Here is a 19,719-nt window from a genome sequence, read left to right as displayed (position 1 = left end):
TCTCCCCTTGTCCACTAATCCAGTCATTTTATCAAACAAGGCAATCAGGTAGGTCAGGAATGATTTATCCTTGGAATGTGCCAGTCACCTTCTCCTTCACGTGTCCAGAAAAGTGTTCTAAGAGGACTCACTACATGATTTTCCCAAGGACTGAAGTGAGGCTGACCATCCTGTAATTTCCTGGATTTTTGACCTCTTCTGCAAATGGATCAGAAGAAATGGCCTTACAGGCCAGAGAGAAACCCATAGCTTGTAAGGCTCACTGCTCTCAGCTGCTTTTTCTTAGTCAGCTCAAGTCAGCACAGAGTAACTGGTAGTGAGCACAGAGGGGAGAGAGTTCACTGGCTTCTGGCTGCTTCAGACCTGCTAGCAGGAGACATGAGAAGCCGTGAAGTGAATGGCTGAGACAGGGGAATGGAAGTGGGATTTCAGAGGTGCCGTTTCCCATGTGCTAGTGGAGAGGCAGGATGGAACAGGGAGACTCAGCTGCAACACTGAAGTGCGGGGAGCATGCCACAGACAGGCAGGTCCTGGGAGAGCTTGGTGGGCAGAGCAGATGGTGAGTTTTATCATAAACTGGCCTTCAAACAATGGCTGATGAGGTTGGGAATTTGCTACTTGCAAATTATGACAGGCTCTGGGAAAGCAAGTTTATTTCACTGAAAAGAAGATCTGTGAAGGATTGGATCCAGCATGTTTGAAACCCTTTCCACGCACCTCTGTGCAGTGTCACTCTGCCCCTCTCTGAGGGATATCTGCTGTCATGCTTGGGCCTCTGCCCTCATGTCTGTTCTGACTTTCTCCTCTTCCTTGAGGAGGAAGTGGACCAGTGTTGCAAGCCAGCAAATGTCATGCATATTGGACAGACACACTTACGCTGCCCTCTCCCTTGAGAGAAACTCAGATTCAAATAAATGAATCCTTTTTTTTTCTTTTCGCAGGCCCCCGAGTGGGCAAGCTGGAGCATCAGTCTCATTCCTCTCGAGATATATCTGTCGGCATTGTGATTAGTGATCCACAGGCAGCTCAAACACAGCAATTGTAACCGAAGCTGCAAAGTTCCTCTGGATGTTGAGAGCTTTCTGCAGCTGCTTCCTTCTTGCAAGAAGTCTGGAGAGAGAATTCCCTCTTTGGCAGGGCAGGGACATGGGAGATAAGGATGAGAGAGGGAAAGAGGTGGCCACTAGGAGCACCTCTTGTTCTGCAGCTGGACCCAGGGCAAGAAGGCAGGTTTCAGCCCAGTGTCAGATATTGCTTTGTTTTGTCAGCTCACCTGTCAGTGCAGGGGCCTCAGGTGAGTAAAGGAGCTCTGCTCAGAAGCTGTCCTCTCCCTAGTGCTTTCCCAGAGGAAAAAGGAGATTTGCATGTACTCCCTCCTGATAACGGGGATGTCTGGCAGTCAGGGGTGTTTGGGGCAGAACGAGACCTTACATCCACTGGCATGCCTGCATGCGCAAATGCAGATATCTTCAGCTTCTGCAGATGTTTTTATGTAAAAGGCCTGAGCTCTTCTGCACATACTGTTGTTTTCTGTAATCCCAGTTTTTGTGGTAAGGCAACATCTGCCTGTCTCCTGCAGGAGTAATGTTCTCAAGAGAGGCTGGAAGTTTGGGATATGGGTGGCTGAGTGGAAGTGTTGGAATTCCTGCAGTGGAGGTATCTCCTTGGAAACTGAGATGGAAAAGAGTGAGTAAGGAATGTGGAGCTCTTGAGAGCAGGCGATGACAGCTGGGAAGAGCAGATGTGAGGACGGTATGGAAAACAAAGCAGGCCAGGCAGGTGCCTTTGGCTTTCAGTTGCTGTTGCTTGCCAGACAAAGAAAAGGTGGATGGATATTTCACATATATCTGAATGCTGTTGAAGCATTGGATTCTGCTGTATGAAATCCCATTAGCAGTGTTCGTTTACTCTGCAGATAGGAGGCTGAATGGGGACTTAAAACTGGTCAAAGGATGATGGTGATCGTAAAAGTGTCATGTAAATTTGAGAAAGAAAGATCTGGTCTTCTCCACCATTAAAAACCTAGTGCATGGCCAGTGCCAGTGAAGTGGGACAGAGATCAGCCTTCAGCCTAGTATGATTAATCCTTTTCATTAGATATGTGGAAGAGGAGGTAAACAGACCATTAATTAAATCTGCAGAGGATAGTAAATTGGGAGCACTGCAACCAGTGACTACAGTGTGGTGATGCAGAGGGATTTGGAAATTAGAAACAGGGCAGGAAGTAAAGGTCTCTACTGCCAGGACAAATGCAAGTGAGAGAAAACAGACTGAACATGATGCATGGTGAGGAGAAGCCTAAACAAGCATAGTGCCAGAAGAAGATGCAGTCATGTGAGGGTATTCATTTGGTGCCTGGAGATTGGTAAGTTGTTGTGCATTGGGGAATCCTACGACTGTGTGCCTTAGAGAGAGAAATGAGTCTGACTCGGTGTTTGTGGGAGTCAATAGAAAGTCTCCCAGAGGCTCCAGTGAGGTTTGGGTTTAGCCTGTGGACTGTGTCTGAGTAGTGATGGATGGGCCAGTGTGAGAGTGGTCAGAAGCACTACACACGCCCAGCTAAGCCAATGGGCATGCTTTGGAGTAGGGGACCCCTGTCCTCTGTAAGGCACTGCACCTTTAGGGTGTCCTCAGGGCAATGTAGCCACCCCACAGTGTCAGAGGGTATCTGAATGAGGGGTGGAGGTGGGAGCAGAAGGATTTTGCTGCAGTCCAGGAGCAAGAAAATGATAGCAGAGAAAATGAGTGGAATCATTAAGCAAATGCTACATAATGGACCTGCACTGGAGAAGGCTCCCCTCCAGCATCTCCAGAGAGTTGCTTGAGCATGGCCATCACCAGTCCAGGAGAAATTTGTGGTGGAGAAGCTGAGGCACAGAAAAGTGATGAGGTTGATGCCATGGAGGTATTGATGTGAGAGAGCCAGAGTCAGGACTGATGGTCCCAGGCATTTGTTGTGACTTTGGACTCTTGCTTCCTGTATTTGGCCATTTAGCATTTGAGAGACAAAAGGGAGCACTAGGGTTCTTGGAGGTTAATATTCATCCTTTGTGCTATCGAGGAATCTGCCTCATTGTCAGCCTAAATTGTATCGGCCCATTGCTGCAAGTTATGCTTCTTTATGCCCCAGACATTCCTGTTCAGCAGGGACATGTGGTAAACGCCCCTACGCCCCCCACCAGCTGTAGATGATGCCTACAGCTCTGAATATTGAGAAGACTCTAAAAATCCATCCCTCAAAGAGAGGGTCTCTGTGTCTCTCACTCAGCCATGCAAGATGGGTGCCATCCCATGAGTGCTGTGCATGGAGGTTTTCCAGCAAGCAAGGTCACAGAGGTGCTCACAGCAGAGGTGAAATCTCTGTACAGCCTTTGTAGTGCTTAGGTACGGCTGGCAGAGGCTGGTGGGAAGTGAAAGAACTTTTCTCTGGGTGAGCTTGTACTGTGCATTGCACCAGTCTGGAGAGGTTCTGCTGTGCCCACTCCATCCTAAATGGAGGAGGAAGAAGGTGAGAAGGGAGAAGATTAAAGTAAATGTATGTTAAAGCTGTTTTTCAGGGTAGCATTGATCCTGACAGGCTCAGAACTGCTTTTACAATAAACTGCGAATGAGGCGCTCTGGGCCAGCCCAAACACTGGAGGTGGCTGGTCCTGGGCTGTGACATTGTGTGGGAAATGCTGTGTGCAGGAGGGGGGATTTCAGTGGAGGTGGTGTGCCAGTCTGTAAAGATCACAAAAGGGTGAGGCAGAGCTGGGAACTGTAAGAAGGGAAGGAAGCTTATCATTTTTCCCTTTGATGGCTTTTTGTACCCTGCAGTGCTTTCCAGACTGACCTCTGCAAGCTGGGTTAACATGGCCAGTGCAATTTTTCTGCCTTTGGGTAACAAGGCAGACTTACCTTGCTGCAGCATCTGAAGTCCACACGTATCTCCTCATCTAGAGAGGCAGAGGAGGGAGGACTAGAGAGATGAAGGTTTGGGGGAGTTATACCAAAAGAAGCCATCCCACACTTGAAATAAACCAAATGTCAGGGTAAGATGTAGAAGTGTGGAAGTTATCAGATGGGTTCACACCAGTTATCTGTCTGCTCCTGGGTCCTGTATCCCATGGTGGTTGATATGAGGTGCTCCAGCAGAGTCAGTTTTGGAGCATGGAGTGTAGAAGACAAGTTTTCTCTATCCCTGCTGGTTTGAGCTTGAATTCAGCCTCCAACTGATCGGTATTCTTTACCTTTTCTCCTAGAAGGTTATCTGGTCATGCCTTAGCTGTAGCTCTAAGCTATTTCTGTAGGCGCTTTAGAGGAGATGGAAACAGCTGTTATGTCAGCACACAAAGTCTAAAGCCAAATCAGTTATTTAGGCCCTTGATTTGCCACCCAGTTTATCCATACAGCCTGTGGGAGGCTCCCAGAGCTGGCATCCCATCACTGCTGTGGGGCTGGATGCACCATCAGTCTCAGATGTTCAGAGTCCTACCAGTTTAGGAGGTTGGGGTGAAGTATGGCACCACACGCTGCAGGTTTTAACTCAGTCTCTGACTGTCAGGAGTTAGGATGATGATTTTATGGGAGGAGGCAGATTATCCCAAACACCTCCCTACTGTGAGGGTTCTTGCAGAAAGTTTTGGCTGCTGTCAGAGAATATTGGACTGGAGAGCCCATAGAGATTGCATCATAATTCATATACATATCTGATCCTATTTTTAATATAGCTTAATCTCTGTCTTCAATGCTACCTGGTAGGGGTGAGTCCCATGACTTAATTTGCTTCATATATTCTAACTGAAGACTTGCTTTTCATTTTCATTGAATGCCGTGCCATGCTTCTATTAGAAGGAAGCATGTTAGGGCAGTTTCTCCAGGCACTTTCATCTCCCAGCTTTGCATTCTTGTTTTTGTTCTCTTCTTACAGAAGGTGTCCAGAACTAACCAGCCTGGGGTAGCTCTGCTTGAGGGCATGGCTCCCATGTGCCATTACAGTCATATATGGGGGAGGGAAAAGAACTCTGGAGGGCAGAGATGTTTTCCCTAAAAGATACCTCTGGCATACAGAGATTTAGTGCTACTGTAGAGCACAGAGCTGAGGAACAAAAATTCCTATCCATTATCACTTAGTATTTCTTTCCTGGTGTATCTGAATACTTTTTTTTTTTTTAATTATTATTACTTTTTGTGACCGCTGCAGAGCGAAAGATCATTTCCATTGAACTGTTTATGTTTCCTGTATTCATTTGGCAATTCCAGCCCTATGGAAGTGCTGTCTGAGTACAGTCTGCACTGCCTGGCTTTGGCTGACCCTGGATTTCACCCACAATTGTCTGCTCTTTTGTCCAGCTTTGTTAAGTCATTCTGAGGCTCTTCTAAGTCCACTCTTATCTTGATTAACTTAAACTAGACTGTCATCTGCAGATGACTTCTCCCTTCCCACTGTACTTTTTAGTTTCCCTGTCACTCATAACATAATACACCTCAGTAGCCCTAGCATAGAGTCTGGTGCAACTGAGCTTTTAACCTGTTCTTGTGCTGAAGACTAGCTGTTCATTCCTTACTGATATTTTCGGTTTTGTACAGTTTCTCATTTGTGACAGATCTCTCACTCCACAAATGCTGGGTTCAAAGAGTCTCCTTGAAGAAGAGCATTATCTGAAGGTCCAGATTGTCAGCTGGTTCTCCCTCCACACCATTTCAGAGGTACCTTCCTAGCAGTCCACTGAATCTAAGCAAAGGAGCAACTCCAGTTACAGAGTGACTTGGCCTAATTGCTAGTTGTAAATTGGGCTCATAACCATAACTCTAGCATGCATGGGCATGGGTATCAGGCCCTTGAGTGAGGGATTCATGGAGATGCACTTCAGTGTGGCCTTTCACTCCTCCCGCACATCCATCATGAGTGAGCTCAGTCTCTTGTACTAGGGACCTATACAGGCACTCACTGGGAAAGCCATGAGCCGAACTCTTCTTGAGCATCAAGACATGTTTATGTGCTCTGACCCCAGCTATATCCTCACAGGCCACTGCAGTCCCCACCCATATGCAGGGTATGACACTAGGTGGTTGTTGGAGCTAATTGCCTCTTCACTCTTCCCGCTTGAAGAGTCTCCTTTGGGCTAATTTCTCATAGAGGGAAAACTGGTACTGAGGAATTAGGAGGAGGTTGGTTTTGTGGGAGACTTTAGTCCTGAGAAGTCTTTGTAGAACAGAGGTTTCTCTGGGACTTCAGGACAGATGTACTTGGTGTATCCCATTATCTAAAGCTCCACTCTCCCCTCATTCCAGCGTTCCTGGTTCCCCTGCAGTACCCAGCCTTACAACACTGCTGCTATTCTCTGCTCACTGGCATGTGCTTCCCAGGTGCTTGTACCCTCCTGCTTCTGAGGCTGACCCTGCGATGACAGCTGCCTGGCTGCCTATCAAAGCCTCCATTTAGAGCTGGCTGGAGAGCAGACAGAAAGCTGCAGTGTTAGACCCCGAAATCTGACACAATGTGGCTTGCCCACTTTTCAGTGGGTCCTTGACAGCCTTTCAGCTCATGTCTGTCAGCCCCCCTGCCAGGCACACAAGTTCACTTCCATCTTGGAAGAAGGGGAGAGAGAAGTGACATTTCACCGAGTGGTGGGCACGCCGGGGGATGTACAGAGATAAGGCAGGATCACAGAAGCAGCTGAAATCCCCAGCGGATATTGCGTTGCTGGCTGGATTGACAGGTTAAAAGTATTGCTGGGACAAGTCTCTCTGCTCCCTCTCTCCCAGAGGACTGTGCGGTTAGAACAGCACTCAATCTTAATGAATCTTGGCCTACATTGGGCCCAGTTCAGCTACAGCCAGGCATAGGAACATCCATGGGGAATTTGTTTCCAACTTTCCTCAGAAGCCATCCATAGAATGGATTTTTAAATAAATAAGTTAACTTAACAAACAGCAGCAGTAAATGAACAGAAACACTGATGTGGCCAGAGATGAAATATTAGCATTTTTCAAATCGGTTTAGTGAAGACAGCCCCTGGGCACTGATTCAGGTCCTTGTGTTAGTGGGCTGTTTGCAAAGCCCTAAGCTAACTTACAGCCAAAATTGTCAGATTCTTCCTGGAGCTCAGGAGGGCAAAACTCATCTTACATGACAAACTAAGTCTAGTCTGAAATCGTAAGACCTTTGCATTTCTTTCATTCCAGAGTACTTATGACACGTCAGTCAGTGCACAAGCTTCAAGCAGTGTTTTGACTGCTCCAGAGCTGCAGGCAGGGAAAGGAACAGTTTTCTTCCAGCACCACAAAAATGCTACATAGACAACAACAAACCGAAGTGAGTTGTTCAAATGGCACCACAGGATCTTTGGTGACTACAGGTAATCACGATGCACTGAAAGGGCTCTTTGTAGCATCACAGCAGTGAGCCGTAGGCTCAAGCAGTACGAACTTGGAGAACCTCCCTGCTCCATTATCAGGGCTGCTTCCTGCCTGGTGCTGAGTTTACTGGGGAAATGATTTGTCCAAATGCTTATCTAGCCTTGACTAGTTTGCCAGCCCTTGTGGGATGCAGCACAAGAAGATGTGGCCAGAGGCAGCTGTTTAGCATAAGTTTCCCACTCTTCGGAAAGATGTGATTATGTCCTTGGGGAGGGAGGAAGGTGCATGGACAGCCTTTCCTTCCAGATAGGTCACTTGCTCCAGCCTGGTCTGTGCCAATGAACCTGTGCTGGCTGTGTAACATGCATCTTGGTTTCAGCCCAGCATCGACTAGAGAGAATCACAAGTGCAGAAGCTGAGGTTAGGGTTTCTAATCTGGGGAAAGAGGTGTCAATCCTCAGGAAAGGGACATCAGAGCGGAATAAGGATCTTCCCATGGAACTTCTCTGGGGAGTCAGAGGGGAAACACCAGTGACTGACCAGTGTGTGGCCCAAGCTGTTACCTGTAGGTCCCAACTCAATTTGTTCTCCCAGGCAAATGAGGGGTCCCAGGAGAGAGGGAGAGTGCTGGAAAAGGGGGAGGGGTGGGGTGGGGTGTCAGTCGGTGGGTGGCTGAGGCCGGGCAGGAGGCAAGGAGAGGCACAGTGCATGGGGATGCTGTGCCAGGGAGGGCAGGGAGTGTAGCAGTGGGGCAGAGAGATGCTCGGTGCCAGCTGTCACCATGCAGCCAGTGGGAAAATCACATCAAGGAGGACTGTGTGCCCCGCATGCTTTGCCATTCCCTGCATCCACCTCTGGCAGGTGGCGGCGCTGCCTTTGGTTTATGTTGTGATCTCTGCCCCTTCTCCCAGGTACTGTGATTCAGCAGTACCTACTGCCTGTTGATATTTCCTGAACTGATCAGCTCCAATATCTGGGGCCTGTTCTCCCTTTCTTTCCTGTTTTTGTGCAACCACTGTCCTACTCAGCAGCCCTATTGCTCTGTCCTGCATGTAGCAGTGCCCCTTACAGTCCCTACCGAGAGGTTAATAAAGACTTACTGCCTGAGTTACTGTTACCTTTTCTAAACAAAAAATACAAACAGCATGTAAGCAGCATTCATTACCTAGCACGCCTTCAGCTGCTTACTGGATACACATCCCCCTTCCTCCTGCATCTCTCTCTTATTTTAATATTTTTTTTAATTTGTTTTGATGAATGAGTGACAACCCTGACACCCGATTCGCTGAGATTAATAGAAACGACACAATATTTACGTCGCGCCAACGAGCAATTATCCTGCCATCTATCTTTGAGATTATCTTTCTGATTGAAAACTACTCATCCGTGTAATCGGAATTATTTGGAATTAGAAGGGAATTTATGGCCTCTCTCACTCTTCCTCCTATTTGCCTCTGTCTCCATCTTTCTTCCCCCTCCTCTAAGAGGGGTCCTTTCTTCCTTCCTTCCATTCTGCTTTCTCTCAGCCTTGGGGATAGAACTGTGTGCTTCACTGTACAAGGCTTCGCTGTACAAGGATGGCTGTTTATGGAGGTGGTGGACACTGAGTGACACTGTGACCAGGCAGGCACTGGAAAGAGTGAGGATGCAGTGAGGCTTGGGGAGCAGCCGGGGGATAAAAGGCTCTTGAGAAGAAGGCTAGCATAGAAAAGAGACCTGTGGAATATGTGACATAGTGGAGGCTGTGCAGGCATTATTGCTGTGACTGAATAAGTGGAGGCACCTCACTTACCTCCCTTCTTTATCCTGTTTTACAGTTCCTTCCTTACTGCTCTGTTTGGAAGATGCCTTTTATTGGCTCACTGCTTGGCAAATAAGTTCCCTGTGCTTTTATTTTATCTAAATGCTTATCTGAAAATGTTTTTCCAGCCCACCCTGTGTAGGAGAGAGATCCATGCTTGTGAGTACCTTCTGCTTGCTGTGAACCTTTCTGTATCTTCTGCTGGTGTTCCTGCTACTCCAAAGGTCCCTGGAACTTGGTGTCCTCTAGTGTGTGTAATGATGTCTATCACTCTGTTCAGTGCTGGTGTCCCCTGATACAGTGCCATATGCTCTCTGTACAGGGCTTGTAGGAAATATTTTTGCTTGTTTCCCATAGCTTTAAGGAGCTGATAGGTGGGACAGGACCTCTGCTTAGTATTACTTAATGGGACGAACTCTGCCCTTTGCAATCTTCCAAAAAAAGCAATATTTCCCGCACTTGTTTATTTGCTTTTGTTTCTTTTGCTGGCCTGAGATACAAAGGAAGTTAGCTAGTCTGCATGTCTCAGGTCATCTCTAGAGGGAGGAGACACAACTCCCTTTTAGGTGGTTCTAGGACATGATAGTAGAATTTCCACATGTTCCCGCTCCTCCCTTGAAGCCCATCTCTGAAAGCAGTCCTCAGTGAAGCATTTTCTACCTTTCCCTTCTCCCCTGAGAAGACAGGAGTGGGACCATCCCACCAAGATATGAGCCATGTAGAAAAAAATCTGCGTCAGTCAATGCTGAGAACTATTTCTTCTCTGTAGATATGTTTTAAAAACAGAGCAGAAACAGAGACAGTGAAGTGGATGTCAAGCAGCAGAGACATTTTAAATGAATCAAGAAGCATCCGTCTCCTTTGAGAACCACAACATGGAAGGGTCCTTGCTCACATGAATCTTGATCGAGAAGAGAGAAGTGAAGCAACGTAGCTTTATGAGCAAGTGCCACATGCTGAAAGAGACACAGGCTCGGTGCTGAAAGAATTCAGTCTAAACTCAGTTGCAAAGATACCAGTTAATGTACAAGCCAGGCTGACAAAGATGTTTGATACAGACAGCAGTGTAAACAGTTAATACTGGATGACACAAGGATATGGAGAGAGAAATGTGCTTTGAGGTACAATTGCTCAGTCAGCTCGAGAGATCTAGGCCCAGATGGGAATCCTAGATTCTTCCGCCCAGAAATACCCAATGTTGTTATTAATTAGTATGGAAATATTTTTCTTTCTTTAGAGAGGGCTGTTGAATTGCCAGTGGGATACTGGGGGGGATGGGTGGATGCGTGTGTGGGGTAGTCTATCAAGGAACTATTAATTAGGTTACTTCCCACTGCTGTTGACATGCTGGGGAAGGGGTTTGTTTGTGGGCCAAAATTAAAAAGGATAGGGAAACAAAAAGGCTGGGAGAGAGAGTGGAAAGTGTGAGTAAAAAAAGCTATTGGATGGGACAAAGCACATAGGCTGAGAGAAGAGGTATGTGTAAAAAGACATTCCCAAAACAAAAGACATGGAGAGCAAGAAACCAGATTATGGTTAGAAACAGAAGGGAACTCCTTTGAGACAGCAGCAATGTGTGTTGGATGCAGCCACATCAGAACTATGTAGGATCTGATCCTCTCCTGCCTCGTCACTGGTTTTGTTGTTCATACTTCCACAGACTTGGTGCCAAAGACTCCTCATGTCAGAGCAGTGATATTTTATGCCAACTGTCACTATGAAACAGGAGAGAATTAGGATGAGAAACTTCTTCAGTTGCAGCTTACCTTCCTTTGCTGGCTGCATCTCTTAGCCCCCTTCACTTGGAATGGCATCTAAATCAGCTTTGATGAATAATCATAAAAATACAAATTGGAACTTTAGCTTCCTACATAAAAGTATCAAGTGTCTGTAGCTGAAGTATTATCAAGGTCTCCTTGTGGTTTGTAGCTCTGTACTCCTAATCACAGTGTGTACAGCCATGGGAGAGCCCAGCCACAAAAACTAGCATAAAGTAGCTAGTTGTAGCCCTGTATCTAAGCAGTAGGTGTTGCATTTACAGTTTTGAGAGAGTGCCAGAACAAGAAAGAGACAAAAAATGTGTGTGGCAGTATGAGTTAGAATAAGTGTAGGATCTATTCACAAAGGGGAAAGAAAACTGAGCAAGTGGGTTACCTAAAAATATCAGTGCAGGCTCCAGGCTCCCTTGCAGAGGGAAGAAATCAGGAGTGGAATGATAAGACAAAGACATAGCATTGATTCTTCATACGGAACCAACATAATCCAGACCTATATTTTCACAGTTCTGACTCTAGTAAACATAGCTGTCTGCAGCGTTTTCCTCCAAAAGACTTGTCTAGTAAGAAGTTAGATTCTGAGCTTGTAGAGGACCAACCCAGCCTCCTTGGAGTAACATTGCACAGGAGTCTGTATGTGACAGTGACAATTTATCAGCATGTGAAAGATCACTTTTAGCACATGCACATTTACGGGGAGCCAAAGAAACTGTTGTTTCTAATACTGCCACCAATTACACAATTCAGGAGTGCTCATGGAGCTGCACTAGCCGTTTGCCTACCCCATTCCTGTATTACATGTAATGCAGAGCAATGGCAAGGTGGCACAGTCACTGTGAGGAGCAGTATGGCAGGGCAAGAAAAGCGAAGTAGGGCAAAGCTGAGCACTGCACAGGTGAGGGCTCCCAGCTCTTTCTGGTTTAAAAGTGTTTTTTTTTTTTATTTTTTTTTAAGTGAAATACAGATCATATTGAAACATTTTGTTCCTTAAATAATGACTTGTCAGTTTAACTCAGATTTATTATTTAGCCTGCTTTTCTAAGGGAGTAGCGCGTATGTGATCACTCTGGGCGAGTTTGAGTAACTGTTCAACCTGTTACCTAATTTGAAACACATTTTACACCCAGGCAGAAGTGTGAACGATGTCAAGTTCATGCAAGTTTCATGAAATAGGTAACAGGTAGACGAGGAAGACATCCTCATAGGTAAGCTCAGGAAGTGCAGGCTAGATGAATGGAAAGTGAGGTGGATTGAGAACTGGCTGAATAGCAGAGCTGAGAGGGTTGTGATCAGCCATGCGAGTCTAGTTGGAGGCAGGTAGCTAGCGGTGTCCCCAGGGGTCAGTACTGGGTCTGGTCTTGTTCAACTTACTCATCAGTGACCTGGATGAAGGGACAGAGTACCTCCTCAGCAAGTTTGCTGATGATACAAAACTGGGAGGAGTGGCTGATACACCAGAGGGCTGTGCTGCCATCCAGAGAGACCTGGACAGGCTGGAGAGCTGGGTGGAGAGGAACCTCATGAAGTTCAACAAAGGCAAGTGCAGGGTCCTGCACCTAGGGAGGAATAACCCCATGCACCAGTACAGGCTGGGGGTTGACCTGCTGGAAAGCAGCTCTGTGGAGAAGGACCTGAGTCCTGTGGACAAGCTGACCATGAGCCAGCAAAGTGCCCTTGTGGCCAAGAAGACCAGTGGTATTCTGGGGTGCATTAGGGAGAGTGTTGCCAGCATGTTGAGGGAGGTGATCGTCCCCCTCTACTCAGCCCTGGTGAGGCCACATCTGGAGTAGTGTCCAATTCTGGGCTCCCCAGTACAGGAGACATGGCACTACTGGAGAGAGTCCAGTGTAGCACTACGAAGATGATTAGGGGACTGGAGCATCTCTCCTATGAGGAAAGGCTGAGAGAGCTGGGCCCGTTCAGCCTGGAGAAGAGAAGACTGAGGGGGAATCTTATGAGTTGTATGCAAATATATAAAGGGAGGGTGTAAAGAGGATGGGGCCAGACTATTTTCAGTGGTGCCCAGTGACAGGCCAAGAGGCGACAGGCACAAACTGAAACACAGGAATTTCCATGTAAATATGAGGAAAAACTTCTCTACTGTGAGGGTGACAGCACTAGAACAGGTTGCCCAGAGAGCTTGCGGAGTCTTCTTCTTGAGATATTCCAAACCTGTGTGGATGCAATCCTGTGCAATGTGCTCTAGGTGACCCTGCTTGAGCAAGTGGGTTGGACTAGATGATCTCCAGAGATCCCTTCCAACCTCAGCCATTCTATGATTCTGTGATTACTGTCCCTTAGGGAAAGACTGCAGCATGAGCTCACATTAGAGTCCAGGCAATCCATATGGGACTGTCCAAATGCCCTAATTACAGAAGAATTCAGCTGAGGCTCACATCCTACTGTGTGTGCATCAGAAAATGCACTGATCAGTCAGTCTGTCAGTGTGTCTCTGACACACACACACACACTCAGTCTGTCAGTGTGTCTCTGACACACACACACACACACACACACACACACACACACAGATTCTCTAGTGGCTAGTGAGAATGAGCTTCCTTCTTTCTGGGCATTCATAATGCTGCTAATGTGTGTGGATTCCCTGGAATTTTATAAGAGGTGAGTAACATTGCAGCCTCAGTATAATACAGTTAAAAAGTCAGTCAAACACAAGAGAGAAAGCTATTGGAAACTAGGTATCTTTACTTCAGGTACCTGAGAAAACAGTGCACATTCAAAATTTTCAGTAGAAGATTCTTTCAGGAGGTAAGTTGAGGTGCATATTTGAAAAAGCACATGTGAAATTGTGAAAGTCTGTACTGATTGTATCTTCTGTCCTCCTGCTTTTTTGTGACACTATTTTCATTGGACTGGTCTACAGACAGTTTGAGTACTGGTTTCACTATGGTTTTGGATCCCTGTATAGTAAAACTGGTAGAGTTCTGGCATGAATGCTTTTACTTTGGTATGACATACTTTTTCAACCTAGCTTCTTTGCAGGTATAAGCTGCACTAACAAAAATCTGTTTATAGTTGTATAACTTTGTTCAGTGGAATACTTACAAAATCACTCCCATGGCGCGGAATAGTTACATTTATACAAAAATGATGTAGACTAGGCTCAAATTACAAAGTATTGGCCGTAGAGATCATATCTGCCTATACACATATGCATGGTGTTTATGTCAAAGGGCCCAGGACCTCACTGGGGTTCTGGATGGTGGTTGTAATAATCATAGTAATAATGTAAAAGGTGTTACAAGTCTGACTGGGGAGTCACCATAGTGTGTCTGTAGTTAGTTGTAGTAGTAAAAATGATCATTTATGAGGCATGTGGAAACATAAACTAGCTCTCAGAGATGAACGATAACTATGTAATTATCTCTGTCATGTCACAGCCTTAATGACATTTTTGTCAGAGAACTTCCTTACTTTTTGCTTGCTGTGTACCACTAAATAAAAATAATGGCTGAATGGATTTTGTTTGTAATCCTGCTATTATGTTGACCACTGAGAGGCTGTCCATCTCCATGACTCACCTAATGTTTGTATGGGGAACATGTAGTATATCCCAAATACAATGAAGTAATGCAGAGGCAGTTTCTTTGCACAGAATCATGTGTTCTGACAAAGAAGATGAAACACGAGTTTGCAGTTATGGAGAACCTGTGTGAAGAAATCATCTTATAAGGAAGGAATTGATGGGCAGTTCAAAGCAGGGGGCTTCTTCCTGATTTTGTGGCTTCCGGTGTCAAATCTTGCTTGCTCTTTGATTAAAGTTTTCCAGAAGGAGTGAGTAATAATTCCTCCAAATTACAGACACCACTCAGAATGATAATAGCAACATAAAAGATTTCCAAATAATTCCTTCAAAACTCCTTTTTTTTTTTTTTTTTTTTTTTTGTTAAATTTCCTATTCATAAAAGAACTTCCAGGTTTATGAAGATGTCTTCTTTGGGAATTTGCTGATACAGCTGAGAAATATGAAATGCCCTACGTTCAGACCAGTGGTTCAACTGTCTCCAAACGAAAGCCTTTGCATTCCTCCTGGACGAGAACTAGCAATGAGTGAGAAGGTGAGGAATAGTAACTTTTTAAAACATATGTTATTTTCTTTGTAAACTTAAGAAAAAGACATGAAAGTTTCCACAGGCTATAAATTTTCTAACAACCTGTTTCTTCAGATTAAAAATTCTGAATCATGTCATCTGATAAATTCCCCTAAGCTGTATGTGGCAAAAAGAAACTCCTCTAGAAGAATAACCCAGATGTAGCACAGTTATTCTGTAACTACCCAGCAGTAGGCAGTCTGTTCTGCAAGTTTCCATGGGATTTCACCAGACAAATGAATCTCCTATAGGATCTCATGGCTAGGCACATGGTTTATTCAAGAGAGAGATCTTTTCTTGCCTCTGCTACTTAAGGTGTATTTACAGGGCACAAGAGAGCTCGATACAGAGATAACTCAGTTGGTTAGATACAATCTCATGGTGATCTCCATCTGAAATAACGTAGCTTCGTTCTTAACTGGATGTGAAGTCCACATGAACTGGACTACCTTTCTTCTAGAATCCAAACCAGCTCATTCAGAGCAACCTCAGGTACCCCTGTATAGTCCTGTGTTGTTGACATACCCTTCCTTGCTGCATGATATAAAAATGAGGCTTCATCTCCTGGCCTTTCTGTTCCCTGGCTGCAAAGTGCTCTGATGACACTGACCTGACTCACAGAAGTGCATGAGGCTGAATCCACTGCTCTTTGCACAGAACTTAATGTTGCACAAAGGTGCTAAAGAAAGGTTGTGATTTCATGTGTTATTCAACCTTGTGAGCACGGGAGAGCTGCACAGCATTTGGCATGTCAGGGAAGAAGCTACTCTGATGATTTTGGATCTTTCTCTGCATGCTCCATGAGGAGCCCTGGCTGGGCCCTGTGTGAGTGTGCGCCCAGGCGCTGCCAGTGACATCTTCCTGGGGGGAGGGGATGGACGAAGAACTGGGCCTCCCCTCCCAGAAGCAGCAGCAAGGCCCTAGGCAGAGGCTGCGGACAGGACTGGTTATGCCAGGCCAGGTTCAGGTGTGGCAGGAGCACTGACTAAAGTGGCAGCGAGGGACAGAGCAACCAAATGTCTGCATCTGAAACACGGACTCAACAGACACCTTCCTCAAGCAGCTGTTTCCCAGGGGCTTTGCGTAAATCCACTTGAGATTAAGAATTTGACAAATGTTTTCTTTTCCCTCCCCGCTGTTAACCCTCAGTGAATGCAGCATCTGTTTAGTGGGAGGATGGTGCAGCTTAGACTGTGCCATACCTGAGCTCCAGCTCAGCCACCAGCATCACTGAATAGCTGTGGTGAACCATGGGGCACCTCCATGCCCTGAAGGGGCCCGTTCCTTAGGGAGACCAGTGTCTGCAGAGGGAGGCGGCGTGCCACGGCAGCCAGCTCTTGGGAGGCGACAGTGGGATGGAGGGCCTGTGTGATGCCTAAGGAGGCCCAGGGTGGGCACCAGGTGCTCCTCTGAGGGGCTTGGTGGCTTTGTGGGATGGACACCATCTGTGGTACCTGCCAACGTGAATCAGGGTGGCTGTGGCTCTGGACTGTCGGTAGGGAAACTTGCTTTTTTTGCTCCAGGTCTGTTCTGAAGAACAAAGCTGGGCCTGGTTGGAGGTGTGGATCCTTCTCAGGCTGCAGAGGGAGCCTGCTGCCTGACAGTACTTGACTCAGGGTAGCCGAGGGGGCAGCTGTGGTGCCCTTGCCTGAGCATCTGCCATGTCCCCAGTGCTGCCTCTTGGTTGGGGCTGCATGTGCAGCCCTTCCTTTATGTGTTCTTGGTATGAAGCATCCTCAAACCACATCTTAAGTGAGCGAAACAGGCAGTCAAGCTTGGCAGCAGCACAGGTGGTCCCTGCAGCTTGCCCCCAATTACCCTGTTCTGGGAAGCTGCCTTTCTGTCTGCCTGAGGAGCAGAGGAAGAGAATGCTAAATCGCGAAACCCTTCCCCATTGCAGATATGGAAACTACATTTAAAGAAAAGGCCTCTGCCCTTTTCCCCTTCCCTCTCCCCACCCGCTTGGAGAAGAAATGCTCTGAATTGTGAATTGTTCAGGCTGCAGGGTGGGGAAGGACTCCATGCCTGCTGGGCTGGATGGGGAGAGCTTTCGGAGGTGACAGGCACAGAAGGGCCAGCTCCCTTGGAGCGTGAGTGAACACTGCTTTACCTTTTTGTGCTGTAGAGGCTGCTGTGAGGGTAAGATTCATTCTGCCATTTTGTGTTTGATTTACCCACAGTGAGGGAGCAATTAAGGAGCTGGAACTTCACTGCAGGCGAGGGAGTTGAGGCAGGCATCTACATACACATCTCAGTGTCTGTAAAAGGCATGCGTGCCCTCACGCACCTCCCAAATCAGGTGGCTTAATTCCCCTACCAGTCAGGAGTTGAAGGTAGGATTTTGGTGTGGCGTGCATGGGAGAACAGCCTGTCCTACAGTAACAAGACAGTTTCCAGTACTGCTCTGGGTTATTTTCAGTGGTCTGTCTCCTCCCCATCCTTGTGGCATATCCTGGCTGTCACAGGTGCTCCAGTGGCGTCAGTCAGAGATCACCTGGCTGTGAACGCTTACTGGCTGGCCCTTGGGTACAGAAGGAGAGTTACTGAATGCAACAGATTTTTCTTGTCTCGAGTGTGATATGCTGAGAGTGACTCTTGATTAATGGTGTTTTAAAGGAGTTGAGAACCCTGCCTTCTCCTTTGGATCAATGAAAGCGCCCTAGCTTTGGGCAGGGTAAAAGCTGTTCAGACACAATTGACTTTACTGAGAGACTGGGCAGGGTGGGAGATCAGTGGCATTGCTTTGGAGAGGGCTCAGCTGGTTAGTGCTGACCTGCAGGCATGTCCTCTGTATGGATGGGGACAGGCAAGAAACTCTAAAACTCATTAGCCTGTTAGTGCAGGGTTTCTCCTGCAAAGGCTTATGCCTCATTTGGGTCTTCGCAGCTGGGAAGATTACATTTCTTTAAGGAACTTCATCCGTTATTTGCCTTCATTTTGCTTTTTGAATATCTTTTAATTGAACAAGACATATAATCAAAGACTATGTAGCATCATTTTGGGAAGGGCAAGAGGGAGCATTAATAATCCCTCACACACCTTTGGAAAACGGTGATGATTTTTCTGGGGAGCTGAACTAACGATATGGCTTTAAGGAGTTTAGATCTCGAGCCAGACATCATGGTTAGGCCTGTCTGTGGTTATAATATAGTTGTTTGGGTTTTGTAGAAGTTCTCTAAAGGAATCAGAATTAAAAACAAAACAAAAACAAAAACCCAAAGGAACCTGTTCCTGGCAATCCAGGTCCCTTCTATTTGATCTGGCACCAGAACTGGTTTAAATCTCACATTGTCCCCTTCTTCCTACTGTCAAAGTTGCTGTGAGCTTTATCGTGATAGTTATTTGCTATAAAACCTACCATGTTTTGTCTCCCTCCCATCTCCAAGGTCACTGAAAACATGAAACAGTATCTCTTGCCTGAAGTCAACCTTAGCAGGCTGCAGGGCTGCTTTGAGATTTGTCTGAGTGCACAGCTAATGCCCTGCCGGCACAGGTGTGGACTTGCTGGTGCTAAACTAGGTCCTAAACAAGTGGTACAACAACAGCTATGAGTTTTTGCAAAGCATCCACAACAAGTTGAAAGTGCAGAAGGCGCCTGCCCCAAGTGATGGAATTGACAGCGCAGAGTTGGTGAAACACGTTGCAGCCTGTGATTGGAAGAAGATGATGGTGGTTTCCAGAGACAGAATACTGTGGTTACACAATTTAGGCAGGAGTACATCCAAGAAAGTCTTTCTCTGTTTCATTGTTTTTTGCTGAGTATAAACACAGAAGCCCTTTTAGGCAAAGGCTCTGCAGTAGAAGGGGAAGTTTAGGAGGGCCCTAAGTGAGGTAAGGGGAGAAGGGACCTGTATTATTATACTGTATGTGATAGACTGGCAAAGGTTGTGTGCTTAAATGTAATGCAGTATTGTCCTAGTGCTTGGAGGCTTCAGCTGATCCTTGCAGGTTTTATTTCTGTGTGTATGTGTAAACTGAATGTTCTCTCAGGATATTTTCTGAAAGCGCTCTGATATGTGTTTTGCTGCTGAGCCAAGCTATGTTTGATTATTGTTATTACTGGTTTGCATTGTTATTACTGGTGAAGTCAGATAAACAAAGGAAAGCAGTATTTTTTTGTGCTTACTCTTATTTGTGTTAAAGCCAATGGCATAACCTCTGCTGATCAGCCACAGATGGTGCCTCTCAAAAGCCTAACTTTGCAAAAAGCTATGCCAGGTGAAGGCATTGCTGTGCCTGCAGCTCTGACAATGAAAGAATAGATTTGGGTGCTTCCTAATCCAGTAAAGGTCCTTTTCCCTCACCTGAAGCAGTTTGGAAAGCTTTCCTAAGTTCCCTTCTGCAGCAGAGCTTCTGGGGCCCTAATGTCCAGCTGGTAGGCAGCTGGAGGGTGGTAACATCTTTAGCTGGTAAAATCACTAAATCTGGTAGGGGACTTCTGTCAAGATCTTAAAGTCATTTCTACATTCTTGAAAATTAATAAAATATACAGGAACTAAAGAAGGAGCACAGTTTACAAGTGTATTAACCCAACACTGACTTTCTGTGCCTTGATAAGGCATAGCACTATCCTGGAGCATGCATGAAAGAACTGGGTGCAGATGGGTTCAGCACAGGCCAAAAATATGCTATTAGGGATATTGGTTGCACAGAAAAAGAGCATTGATGTAATATGAAGTTTGCAGCATTA

This window comes from Dromaius novaehollandiae, chromosome 5, assembly GCF_036370855.1.
Source record: "Dromaius novaehollandiae isolate bDroNov1 chromosome 5, bDroNov1.hap1, whole genome shotgun sequence".
Lineage (NCBI taxonomy): Eukaryota > Metazoa > Chordata > Aves > Casuariiformes > Dromaiidae > Dromaius > Dromaius novaehollandiae.
This window is presented reverse-complemented; position numbering follows the sequence as displayed.